Source organism: Dipodomys spectabilis, unplaced genomic scaffold, assembly GCF_019054845.1.
Source record: "Dipodomys spectabilis isolate Male_0828 unplaced genomic scaffold, ASM1905484v1 ptg000170l, whole genome shotgun sequence".
Taxonomy (NCBI): domain Eukaryota; kingdom Metazoa; phylum Chordata; class Mammalia; order Rodentia; family Heteromyidae; genus Dipodomys; species Dipodomys spectabilis.
The window spans coordinates 686,764-699,795 of NW_024870847.1; the positions used below are offsets into that span (position 1 = coordinate 686,764).

The window sequence follows — 13,032 nt, forward strand, 5'->3', positions numbered from 1 at the left end:
CATGAGATATAGAAGTCGTTATGTCAAAAAATGAACTTTACAACTTTTGGATAGGGGGTTGGGGGTGGGACAAGGGAAGGGATGGGAAGGGGAAACAAAGGAGAAGGAGATAATGCTTGATAAGAAATGCACTCAATATCTTTCCCATGTAATTGTAACCCCTCTGTATGGTATTTTCACAATTAAAAAAATCAATTGATCAGAAAAAAACAGTATGGGTTTCCATAGAATTAAACTGTTTTCAGTACTTTAAGGATGATCTCAAAGAAATATGTTCTGGGTTTTTTTTCATGATTGCTTGCTTGTTTAGTGTTTGCTGATTCTGGGGCTTGAACTCAGAGGCTGGACAATGTCCCTGAACAATAGTGTCTTCCCTGTCCAACTGCCCCCCAAACCATTACTCTACTTCTGGAGAGAAAAATCCACTTCTGGCCCTTTTGATGTTTAATTACAGACAAAAATTTGACAGACTCTCTTGCCTTGGTTGGATTTGAACTGAGATAATATGAAAACCAAGTGACATCAACTGTATCAAGATTTCTGTTTTGAACCATGGAAAACTAGATGAAGTTTATTATAAATCTAATATTAATTAGCCTCTGGCTTTTTTGTGACATAACATACCAAAAATATTTCCAAATCTCACTTAGACTACGTATCCCATTTTGAATACAAGTGACCACAAAAAGCCTGGAAGCATTGAATTTACAGGAATAAACTTCACCTGATGTCTAAGCACATTCCTGGCAATAATTTTCGTGACCTATTAGCTAAACTTTTTTTTTTTTCGACACAGTATTCTATTATAAGTAAAGTAGATGAATTAAGGGCTCTTGTCAGCTATCATTATGGAAAGAGTAATTATATATTTTAAGTATGGGTTCTTTATTTTGCAATTACTATCTAAATGACTTTTGGCAGTCTTGGGGCTTGAACTCAGGGTCAAAGAAATGTTCCTGAGTTTTTTTTTCTTTGCTCAAGGCTAGCATTCTACCACTTGAGCCACAGCACCACTTCCAGTGTTGTTTTTTCTGTTAATTTGGTACTGAGGAATTTAACTCAGGGTGTCATTCATGCTAGGCAATCAATGTACCATGATGCCATATTCCCAGAGCCCTAAATGACTTTCTTAAGATGTCATTACTTTTTCATTCCATTACTATGTATTATAATTTGGGGCAGGTGGTAGAAAAGAAATGGAAAAAATACTAAGTCCAGTAAGGCTTACGTTCCTATCACATCACTAAGGAAGTACAGTGTTAAGTTGTGTGGGATTCTTAGGGCTCTTGCATGTGATATTAAGTCATCTCTGACATGCATGACATTCTGCTTCCACTTTCAAGGTCAAGAACCAAATATCTAAGCCTTTTTATTGGTTGGGTGTGTTTTCTAGGAATGAAGAAGGAGGATGAGGAAGGTTATGGTGGAAAAATATGTATATTGGCTTCTGTCCACAATTTTGCATTTTTATAAAGTGCTACTGATGAACTTCCATTTACATCTAATTGATTATGCTATCTGCATCAGATGCAGATTAAATGAAGGCATTTATTCTGGTGGATAGTCACATATATTAACAAAATCTATTTCTAAAAAAAGAGATACTAGGTAAGAAAGAATAAAGGATTGTCTATAAAATGGTTTATTTTCCTAGCAGAACAAAATTTAGTATTGAAATGATTACTCCAGCTTTCTCTGAGGTTTTATGCTCTCTCAGTATCAAAATGTTCTCTAATTCCTGTAACATCCAAGCATAAAAGACATGATTTGAAGATCTCAGTAGTTTCAGAAAAAAAAGTACATAATAGCTTCCTTCCTTCAGAGACATGTGATGGCAAGTATGATTGATCATATTATAGTTCTCTTTGTTTTCATCTTTATCTCAAGTGGTGCATATCTTGGCATATTACATTATGTCCTGCATCAGCTCCCTGTAGGTGAGATTTACCTCTGCTCTGCAATGTCAAGATGGGTCATATGACTTACTTCAGCTTACAAAAATGAGCTAGAAGTTGTGAAAGACTATTTCTAGGAGAAGAATTCTATCTCATTGTTTGTGTCTAACAGCTGACTTGTTTTCCCTTAGCTATAAAATAGCATGTCTCCAGAGGGAGTCTTCTTTCAAATTAAATACTGGAAGAATATAACATGTGAAATTGAGGCAAAACTCAAATACAGCCACATACATATAATACAGCAAGAACTAAGCTAATATTAGAATATGATATTAAGATGTGTGTTTCTTACCATCCTTGTATACCTTTAAGATAGTTGAATATAGCACACCAGAATTTAACAAATATTAAAGAAGAACTAAACAAATAGATAACATTTCGTGTATGAGGCTATTACATTTTTTATAAATAAGCATTCACCATTTGATCACTTGTGGGATTATTTTTTCTATTGATGTGTTTAATCACTCTAGAGCACTGTATCTAATATCCACAATGATTATCCAGACCTTGTGATTGAGATGAGGAAGAATAAAATGTCTAGATTTTTCCTTGTCTTTTCCTCTTCTGCTTTTTCTAGTGTGAATTTTCATCTTTCTCCAAATTCTCCTATTAATAAAGGAAGAATGACACATTGCAAATATCAAGCTAAAGTCTTCAAAGCAAGAATTTCATTCTTTCAAAAATAGGTGAAGTAAATCAGTGTGTCGAGGAAGAATAAAATCATAATTATTTTTCCCTGTCTAGCTTCCATCACAGTGTCTGAACATGACTATAAATATCTAATAAACCACTTGCCTTGGCTAATTTTTAAAAAAAGTTTTTTAAATAAATCGTAATTTTTAAAATTTTTTAAAAATAATTTTTAAAGAAATACTAATTTGTTGAGTGCTTATGGCAGGCATGAAATAAGACTGCATTAACATTGCTTGTTGAGAGGCTAAATTTTGTCAAAATCTAAGCATAATTAAAAATAGATTATTTTAAGATAACTAGTTATATGTACATTTTTTACATGAAAGGACAATATTTATTTAAACAGAGCTCAATGTGGGACGATGGTATCCTCAGAGTGCATCCAGAGGGAAAAGGGAGGAGGGGCCAAATAAGACTCAATCAACGGCACTACCACACCTTTACTGTTTGATCAACACTGCCAGTCACCACATAGAAGGCCGTCTTGTGGAAATCCAAGAGGTAACAAAGTGTTGATGCGCAATGAGAGTTTTCATCCATCGCTTATTCTTGTAATCCCATACACGTAGGGTCTTGTCATCAGCACAACTCAAAATAAAATTTCCCCTAGAATGGAACAGAACTCCACGTACCCAGTTATCATGACCCAAAGAGTCATAAGGCACATGCCAGTACTGACATCCCACATCTTAATAGTTTTGTCTCTGGATCCAGATAGCAAGAATGGTCCAGGATTGCTACTTTTTTTAGTCTCAGATCCTGTTGCTTCAGAGATGGAAGAATATGAACTTTCTGGAGTCTAGGAAATTCATTTCACCACATGCTCATGTTCTCAGAGCTCTGCTTTGCACTCCTTTGTTGCTACAACCCACACACGACCAGTCTGGTCATTGAAACAGCTAGCTATCAGAGTGCCATCCTGATTTGGCCATAGCATACCCACCCATTCTCTGTGTCCTGTAAATGTCTTCACACAGTAGCCAGTTTGCACTTCCCACATTTTCATAGTTTTATCCCGTGAAGCAGACACTATATGATCTCCATTAGGCATGATGGCTACTGAAGAGACATTGTGTTCATGGCCATGCATGGTTCTGATGCATTCAAATCCCTGAAAATCCCATAGTTTAATGGTCATATCTGCAGAACAGGAAGCCAGAAGCTTGTCACTGTGGTCAAAGGAAATATCCTGTAAAGAATCTGTATGTCCCTTAAGAGTTCATTCAGAATCTCCAGTCTCACAATCCCACACCATAATTATACCATCCTCTGAAGCAGAGACCATGACACTGAACACAGCATGGAAAATGACTCCAGTGACCACTCAATGCATATTTCTCTGGTGGATGGGGAATCCATTCTTTTGGATCTCGTTTCTGACCAAGAGGACCACTTGACATAAATACTTCTGTTGCTTCATTTAGATTTGATTCTAATTCCATAACCTTTTTTTGTAATATAATAACAGATGTCCATTTTTTTCTCAAAAGGCCAACACTCTTTGTATCTAATTCTTCATTCATATCTAATTCAGCTTCCTTTTAAAAAACCGAATATGCCTCTTCATAGCCATTTGAAAGAAGATAATCTGCTATAGCTCGATTTAGTTCATCTCATTGTCCCTGGGACAGCACCATTTTGGCTTTAATGTGAAGCTTATTTGATATAGTGGTATGGCCCTCCTACAGGAAATCAAGAAGCTTTGTAATCCTTGAATATATAATCAAATATGCCACTAAGTGCTTCCACACAGAGGAAAGTATTCTTTTGCAAGTGAATCCAGTAATCAGGAAATAGTTAATAAGTAAGGTTCATTCCACCTTAGTACTGCTTGACTTCTAGATTTATAGGTACATTTTTAACATAACATACACACAGAGACATCCTTTTTCTTCTTTTCCTCTCCACACTTATTCTTCAATAAGCAGTTAAGGTCATTCAAATAGTTGTGTTTCTTTCAGAAATAGATAAGACACAAAAAAGTTAGAAAAAGAGAACCAGGATTGGGTGGCACCACCCAATCTTGCTATTTAAAAATAGCAGTCAAATAAATATTAACCATAATTCCAAAATAATAGCAGCCAAATGCTCTTGAAAAGAGAAGATTTGAAGCAGAATGTGTAACAATTGATAGTGCCAGGACAGCTTCAGGAGCTGCTCTCTGGGCTTTTGTGTTTTTAGTACATGACAACATTTAAATCAGGATTAATTGCTTTCAGGCACTATTTTTTGTTCTAGTTTTATTTCATTGAAGAAATATGTTGTTCAAATTTAATGAAAGAATAACAGGTTATAATAGAAAGAATGCTACACACATTGTAGGCAGCAAAATGCCTTCCCAACATATCTATCATCCCCAAATATCTAATCCTTCAAATGTAGATGTGCAGTATATATACATGTGTGTGTGTGTGTGTGTGTGTGTGTGTGTGTGTGTGTGTGTGTGTGTGTGTGTTTGTGTGTGTCTTTGTAAAAAATGACCTTTCATTATCCAAGGAACACAAATTTGAATAATTATCAGATAGGGAAGCATACTCAAATGGGTATTTAACAGTTCCAGCTCTAGTTGGAAAGGGACATGATTAGGTAAGAATAATCAGAAAGATGTAAAAAGGCTAAATTAGAAGATAAAGGAAAAGACAACAATCCAGATTCTGAAGTTTCTTGAAAGCAGAACAGGAAGTAAAAGTCTTTTCCACTAAAATCACCTGAAAATATTTCAGCTATGTCAGTGGCTCAATTTAAATCTAGTGAGACATCTTTTAGATTTCTGTCCTTTAGAACTCTAAAATGATAAATATGGATTATACAGGCCACGTAACTTGTAGAAATTTGTTACAGCAGATTTTGTATAGTAAACTAAGGGAATTACAGTCTTTTCCTGATACAACTGCAGGGACATTACATATCATGGTTTCTGAAAATAAGAAAAAGTTGCCACCGGCTTTGTACACATGTATGATATACATAAAACAGCACTGCTTATTACTTATCAATTAATTATACTTTTGGCATATAAGTATATAAACATATAAATATGAATTATGTGAGAAAAGTGTCATTTATCCAATTGATTCAATGACAACTAAAACCAGAAAACACGTCTTTACATTTATATAAACTAGTATATCTAGTAAGGATTTAAAAAAATTAGAATATTATTTTAACATTTACGTCAAAATATTTGTTTATTTGTGTGTTTATCTTTAATTTTTATCACTCATGGGGGCTTGAAATCTGGGCCTGGAGGCTCTCCCTCAGCTCTTCATCTCAAAGCTAGTGCTCTACCACTTGATCCACTGCCAGTTTTCTGGTGGCTCATTGGAGCTATGAGTCTCACGGACTTTCCTGCCTAGGCTGGCTTGAACCATGATTCTCAGCTCTCAGACTCCTTAGTAGCAAGGATTACAAGAAGGAACCACTGGCACCAGCTACATATTTTTTTTTACACATTTATGAAGTATTGAGTTGTAATCCCATACTTTTATATGTTGTGTAATGATCAAGCTATCTCATATCCCTTAATTTCTGTATGCAACATTTCTTTTTAGTGAGACTCCTCAAAACCTTGTCTGTTGGTGGTGATGAAATACCTATTCTTAACTATAATCACTTTGCTTCTTGTAGTATTCAATTAATATATTTATTTTATTCATGGAAGTCTGCTAATTAAAATTAGATAAAACATGCATTATAAAGTCGAAGAAATTCATGGTTCCATTACTTGTTTTAGGAAAACAATTGTGCCTTTTGTTTTCAATTATATTTCTTTGGGAATGTGTAATATTCATTAATTTAAGAATTAAAATTGATAACAGTTACTTTATATCAACTTGATTCAAACGTATTTGAAAATTGCACACTTAACCCAAATATACATCCACTTTCTTCTACCACTTAATTAAAATAACAGTAAAGCAAAGCTTGTTGTTAGCTGTTCATGTGCAAAGTCCTAGAAACTCGGGCCTCTAAAGCTTGACTATTTTGGTTCAATTTCAGTCTAAACAGACAAAAATGTGAAAAGTTATCTCCAATTATCCAGCAAGAAGGAGAAGGTGATGTGGCTCAAGGAATAGAGTGTCATCAGCCATGAGCAAAAAATTCAAGGTAGACCACTAATCATTGAGTTTAAGCCCTACAAATGGCATATATACACAACACAACAATCAAAATGTACTATGAACATCAATAATGCAGACAAAATAGTAGAAAAGATCATGAGAAATGTTGTGTAAACATCTGGAAGACAGAAATCATTTGACAGAACTTTGATTTATGAGAGGGAAAATCATAGTTTCATTTGTACAATCTCATTGTAGTCATTGTGTTGAAACCTGGCTACTGGGTAACTCGTGAAAGAGTAGATTAGATTACCTTTCCTAGCAGACATTGCCTGTGACTATGCAACATCCCACTCAGCAAAAATCTAAAATCTTGCTTGTTAATTTATAAATAACCTCATTTTAGAGGCTGTTTGGTTCACATAGACAGGTATCCTAATTTTGAAGCTTCAGACCAGAGCTTTTGTTAATAACCCCTTCTGCTTTAACCCCCCCCCCCCACCTTCCCTTGTGCAGGTATACCTTACTTAGCTGGTAGCAAGCCAAAACATTGAACTAGACCCCCCCACACCCTGCCTTAATCCCTACTTTCCTCCAGGTATAACTCATTTCATATGCTGTCTATGTCTTAGCTTTAGTTGTTTTCTTTCTAATCCCCACAAGTGCCAAGCCACTATAAATAACCTAGTTAGAAAAGGGAGTAAGGATTTACCATTGGATGAGGCTCTCATCTGTAGTTTTGCTCCCTAATAAATCTGTGCTATATTATCTCTTTATTCTCCAGGGCCTTTGAGTCTGATAAATGATGGATTTGGTTTGATGTAATCCCATTTACCCAGACTTAAATTGATTCGTTTTGGTTTGTGATCTGTGGAAGTTCTGATGTGTGCCAAGGAGACCTCGTCTTTTCCCTAACCCTTCCTGTAACATTCTCAATGTATCTGGTCTTACATTAAGGTCTTCGATCCATTTAGAATCGCTTCTAGTGCAAGGATATATATAGGATCTAACTTCCGTTTTCTGTGTACAGCCAATTCTACCAGGACAAATTTTGAAGAGGCTGTCTATCTTCCATCCTGTGTTTCTGGGTCCCTTATCAAAGACTTTGTGCCTATAGGAGTGGTTTCATTTCTGGATCCTCAATTCTGTTGTATTGATGCAATTCTGTGCTTCCATTGAAAAGAATGGCTTTACCCCATTCTTGAGGAACTAGAAAGACTGGGAAAAAATGATATTAAGTGAAATAAACCAGATACAATTAAATATATCTTGCATGGTTTTCCTCATTTCTAATAACTAGAATATCTCCATAAATGTACACTTTAATCCAATAATTGTAAAAGACAACTAATTACATTTGGACACGATGAACTAACAGTACTCTAAGTATTCACATGGCCAGAACAAGGGAAACTATTCTTTGGAGAGGATCACAATGGCTCAATATTTATGTGCATATGACCATATAAAATATTGCTTATTGCCATGAACTCTAAGAATCAATCATACATGAGAAATACATATCTCTGTATATAATTTTAGTAGATGTCATGAAAACAACTGACTTCCCTGTAATCTCAAAAGCAAAATTCTATGTTTAGAAGATAAAATTGAGGAAAGTTTTCACCTCATAAACTAAAATATGTTGTGGGAATACTGGGAAAGAAAAGATAAGATGAAAATTAGAGTAGCTATATATTGAAGAATTCATCAACAATTTCCAAAACAAGAGAGCTTGGGTGCAGCTCAGTTGTAGGAATAGACGTATATATGTATATAAAGCCATGGGTTAAATCTCCAAGAAAGCCTTATAATAAGTTAATAAACAGTAATAATAAAATAATTACTTGAAATAAATTCTTTCATATTAGAGAGGCCTGAATCCTAAAAAAAAAAACCAAAATACTCTCAATTCTTGTATCCAAAGACATAAAACTACAAGAATGAAGAGGAAACAGTTTTCTTTTTCTATTCTTTCTGTTCCTTTTCTGTTTTCTTCTTTTTTTTTCCTTTGGCACTATTCATGCTTGAAGTTGCTAACGTTCTGACCACTTTAGATTATTTTTCAGATGAGGTCTTAGTTTTTGGCCAAGCATCTTTTGAGAAATAACCTCTTACCTATGACTACCACAAATGTGAGATAACAGGGGAATTACACTATATCTACCTTTCTTGTTTTTGTAGTTTCTCACAATTTTTTTTTCAGAACTGGCCCTGATATCAGTCTTCTAAATAACTGCCTTCTAATTAGCAAGGTATGTTTCATCTCAAGCTTGGAACCAGACTATTTTTCAATGTAAACATTCAATATTGACTTCTGTTTTCTAGATATCATTAAATATTATTAAGGTTATGATAGACATTTATGATGTTATAGAAAAACATAGAGAAATCCCTTGAATACTTTTTCCAGTTTCTTAAATATTTATAGTATGACAGACAAGTAGGACCTTAATATTTCACAAGTACCTTATGCAGACTTCAGTTGTTTTAATTATTTTGTGCACATATTAAGTTCAATATAATTTTATCAACCCTATGTGAATATACCATATTTACAGATACATTTCTTTACCAAAAATAAGTCTGTATCATGCTTCCCTTTTAAAATTAAACCCACAACTTCTCTTTGTCCCATCCCAAACTTGTTTCATCCTGGCAACCAACACATTTTTTTTCTCCAACTTCTAAATCCTGCAATAAATAAGTTTTAGGATTGCCTTAAATCTATGGTAGATTTCCCCCAGTTGTTCTATGCCTTAATATTGTATTGCATTCACTCGAGTTGCCTTTTGGTATTAGAGAATGTAGCATAATTCATTTCCCATTCACCTGAATAAATCCGGAATTGATTTCCATTTTTTTTTTTTACTAGAGGAAATAATGCTGCTATAAAACCTCCGTGTTTTGACCTTTGGGTCAATGTTACATTTTATTTCTGAGAGACCAAGCCTGAAGAGCTCAGTTCCTGTGCTGTACGGTAGGTGTTTGCGTATTTCATATTTTAGGAAACTGTCAAAATGTTTTCAAAAGTGGCTTTCCCGTTTGACATTCTTTTCAGCATCCAGTTTCTCTGTTTCTTGATAGCATTTAGTATGGTAATTATTGTATTGTATGAACTAATTCTCATCCATGTTTTATGATGTCATTTTAGTCTCAATGTTCATTTATTTGATGAATGATGAGGCTTTTCTTTTGCTTATTTTTCACAACATGTTTTTTTTTCTGGTTTCTAATTGATTTTATGGTTAGGTTTTGAGATTACTATGTAGAGTCTAGATTTGAGGCATTCTTCAGGTATAAGATTTGCAAATATTTTATCCTTGAGTATGGGTACCCTTCATCATTATCATCATCAGTATCATTATCATCATCATCATCATCATCATCATCATCATCATCATCATCATTACTATTAATATTACAACTATTACTTTTGCACATGTGTGTATGGTCCTGGGGCTTGAACTCAGTGTCTCTGAGATTTGTTGCACTTTGTTACAATTTACCATTTCAGTCATGCCTCACTTCTGGCTTCTTTGCTGATTAATCAGAGATAAGCTTCTCATTGACTTTATTTGGTGGACTGCCTTCAAACAGCAATACTAACATCACAGCCTACCAAGTAGCTAGAATGAGATACATGAGCCACCTGCTCCCAACTTCTATTCACTACTTGTATATGAGCTTTCACAGACTAAATTATTTTACGCTTTTATTGAGTTCTACTACATCAAGATTTCCTTTTATATGATTTTAATGCCAAATATAAGAATGCTTCTATCTCCAAATTTTTCAAGACATCTTCCTTTACTTGACATTTACATCACTCTTTTCATTTGATATGCCACCTTCAAATCTTGCTTGAAGTTAATATTTGAATAAATTGTTATGTTTAAACATTCACTTTTTAATTCTCCCCAATACTGTCTAACTTATTACCCCTTATTAAAGAGAATGTCATTCCACAAGTATTTGGTTTTACACACTTATTAAATTTTCCTAGATAATATTTATGCAGCTCTAATCTGGTACCCTATAGACCCATTGATTTGTATAACCTTTCCTCTACAAATATAACAATTTTAAACTAACAGCTTTAATATTGGACAGAAAAATATATTCCAGTATATTTTCCTTTGTCAATGAGTTAAAGAGTGTTGGTCACATGTTTTCAGAAATTGTCATAAACTTACAAATAAAACTGTGAAGGTGGGCGCTGTTGGCTCACACTTAAAATCCTAGCTGCACAAGAGGCTAAGATCTGAGGTTTGTGGTTCAAATCCAGCTGGAACGGGAATGACTGTGAGACTCTCATCTCCATTAAACACAGAAAACCAGAAGTGGCACAGTTGTTCAAGGGGTAAAGCACTCACTTTGAGGTGAAGAGCTGAGGGACAGTATCCAGGCCCAGATTTCACTCCCCATGAATGACCAAACAGAAAGGGACAAGGGAAAATTAATATCTTTGGTCAATTGTATCTTCCAATCCACAAAATATATGTCTCCATTTACTTAGATTTTTGCTTTTATATTTAGCATTGTATAATTTTCAGTGACAGTGGGTGAACAACACTGAAATACATTTTGATGAGATGTGAAGATAGCACAAAAAATCGACAGAAAACCATTGAAAAATAAGGAGCAATGCGAATGGGAAAGACAGAAACAGGTTAACCAGGCCTTTGATCATTATGTGAGTGTGTAAAATATTTCAATAAGATTTCTTCCTACAATTTATATACACCAATTTATAAATATCTTTCAAAGGCATTGGTATTCAAATATGACATAAGGGAGAAATACAGATTCTGTGGTGAAATGAAAGATAGATGAGTAAATACATTATTATGGTTATTGTATAAATAACCTAGGAAATTTGGTCAATATTCTGAGGGCTCATGGCTCATTAGATTAGAAGGCCATTGATATCTAAGATAATACTAAAATGTTAGACTTGAGCCTATCTTTAAGACTGCTTAATGCTATTGCTTTTGAGTCTGTATTCTCTTTGTTGTTGTTGTTGGTGGTGGTGGTGGTGGTTGTGGTGGTGGTGGTGGTCATGGCCTTGAACTCTGTGCCTGGGCACTGTCCCTCAGCTATTCAGCTCAAGGCTAGAGCACTACCATTTGAGCCATAGTGTCACTTCTGGTTTTCTGATGGTTTATTGGTGGTAAGAGTCTCATGGACTTTTCCTGCCAGGCTGGCTTTGAACCATGATCTACAGATCTCAGCTTCCTGAGTAGCTAGCATTATAAGTGTGAGCCACTGGCACCAGGATTGAGTCAATATTCTGAGTACAAGGAAAAAATAAAATGGTTTGGAACCAACTTGTAGAACACTGCGTTTTTGGCTTCAGAATAGAGCTGGCAGGTATCTTATGAGTAGATAGCTTTAGGAAAAATTGAATATATAATTCCACAGGGAATGCTACAAAACATTTTAGCAAAGTTCCAAAAATGATAAGGACATGAAATGCAAAAACTACCGTGGTAATAAAGGAAATGTTTAGGAGTTCTTTCTTTATTGATTCTGTTGTAAATGGACAATGTTATTTTATTCATTTTTCTTGTTGTTGATTCCTTTGTATGTTCTTTCCCCTATGGCATATCCCCTGTTGTCACTGTACTCAATTTTGATACCCAACATCTTGCATATACATGTCTAATCTGAGGAATGGAATGGGAATTACAAAACACTGAAAGAAGGACACATGATGAACCATTGCAACAAAGATACACACAGGAGAGTATATTGGAAACGAATTTTACCACTTCATGCTATGAGGGTTGGGTAGATTAAAATGAGGGAGCTAGGGGAGAGAAGTGATAGTGCGACAACAACAAGGAAGGGAAGAGGTATCAATGATCAACAAAGAAGGTACTCATTGCCTTACTCATATAACTGTAACCCCTCTTTATAACATCTCAAGAATAAAATAAAATAAAGTAAAATCAATAAAGAACATGTTTGGCAAATAAAGTAAACTGATAAGTTACAGACAAATGAAACTAATATGCACTTATACTGATATACATGTATGTACACATCTGTATATTCATATGTGTGTATACATATATAGGTATTTCTATATACATATATAGGTAGGAATATATGCATATGTACACAGTGTGTGTATACATATATATATATATATATATATGTATTTCAAGAGATTTGAATAAGAAATACACTAAGAACATATTAATGCCAATGAAAAATTTTAACCTCCTGAATAAGTTATCAAAAATCCACATATATATCTTTATAATATACCAAGAACCAAAGAACATATGGAAAGATCATAACAAACCTAGACA

General features: G+C 34.4%; 1 pseudogene; it reads right to left on the reverse strand.

Moving 5' to 3' along the window:
- Nucleotides 1–3,071: 3,071 nt before the first annotated feature.
- Nucleotides 3,072–4,288, reverse strand: LOC122119483 (annotated as a pseudogene).
- Nucleotides 4,289–13,032: the final 8,744 nt, after the last annotated feature.